The sequence below is a fragment of the Carlito syrichta genome, unplaced genomic scaffold (genome assembly GCF_000164805.1).
Source record: "Carlito syrichta isolate Samal-C Ts95f unplaced genomic scaffold, Tarsius_syrichta-2.0.1 Scaffold313618, whole genome shotgun sequence".
NCBI lineage: Eukaryota > Metazoa > Chordata > Mammalia > Primates > Tarsiidae > Carlito > Carlito syrichta.
The window spans coordinates 326354-327666 of record NW_007257714.1 but is presented as its reverse complement, the minus strand read 5'-3'; the positions used below and the strand labels follow the sequence as shown (position 1 = coordinate 327666).

The window sequence follows — 1313 nt, the reverse complement described above, 5'->3', positions numbered from 1 at the left end:
CGATGGTGGCTGTGAGCGTGCCATACACTCTAGCCTGGGCAACACAGTGAGACTCCAACTCAAAAAATAAATTAATTAAATAGAAAATAAAAGCATTGAGAATTTAAAAACATATGACAAAATAAGCATAACAAATTGCTTTTTTTTTTGAGTTGGAGTCTCACTCTGTCACCCAGCCTAGAGTGCAGTGTCACACTCACAGCTACCACAACCCACAACCTGGACCTGCTGGGTTCAGGTGATCCTTCCGCCTCAGCCTTCCAAATAGCTGAACTACAGGCATGTGCCACCATACCTGGCTAATTTTTTTTTTTTTTTACTGTAGATGTGAGGTCTCACCAAGTTGCCCAGGCTAGTCTTGAACCTGTGGGCTCAGGCCTCCCAAAGTGCTGGGATTATAGGCATGAGCCACCACACCCGGCCTAGAGATATTTTTTAATTTTAATTTTAATTTTTTTTTTGAGTCGGAGTCTCACTCTGTCACCCAGACTGGAGTGCATTGGCCGCTCCCGGCCACCGCAGCCTCGCCCGCTGGGCTCAAACCCGCGGGCTCAGGCAATCCACTCACCTTGGCAATCCACTTACAGGCTGAGCCACCGAGCCCGGCTTGAGACATTTTTTAAAAGAGTTCCCAAGAAATACTAGATTAAAAGCCTACAGCTAAATCGTGGTGCACAACAGGCTACATTCATTCCTGCATTTTCTCAATAAGTTCTTCTTTGTATTTGCCTTTCTCTTTTCCTAGTTGTCAAGATTTTGCTTTGCGTTCTAGAATTTTCTTCCAATGTTTGTCCAGTTGTAGCCTGGTGATAACTACCTTGCTCGAGGGGATGCCCACATGGACTGTAGTAGCCCTCTTCCGCTGTCCTGCTGCCCCTATTTTTTTCTGTAACACCTGGACCACCTTGCCCGTCTGCTGACCTTCGTGGTATCCTCGAGTCAGCTGGGCCTCGTCGTCCTTGCAGATGGACATACTACCTCTGTCATAGTTCCTTGGAGAGCGAGGACAACATGATCTTTCTGCGCACATGCGAGGGGGCCCTGAAGTGACGTTTGCTGCTTTTGCTGCGGTCCAAGGTCACGAAGGGATTGAACTTCATGGTGACCATCTGGCTTCAGAAGAGCTCAGCCCCTGAGCACGCAGGACTGGAAGTCAACAGTGTATATTTAAATCTTTTTTTTTTTCCAATAAATGTGAATAAACTGGGCTCAGTGGCTCAGCCTATAATCCCGCGCCTTTGGGAGGCTGAGGTGTGTGGATTGCCTGAGCCCGCGGGTTCGAGACCCGCCTGGGCAGGCAAGACCTCATCTCT

The 1313-nt window shown here is 48.1% G+C and overlaps 1 pseudogene; it reads right to left on the bottom strand.

Moving 5' to 3' along the window:
* Positions 1-688: 688 nt before the first annotated feature.
* Positions 689-1100, bottom strand: LOC103273119 (annotated as a pseudogene).
* Positions 1101-1313: the final 213 nt, after the last annotated feature.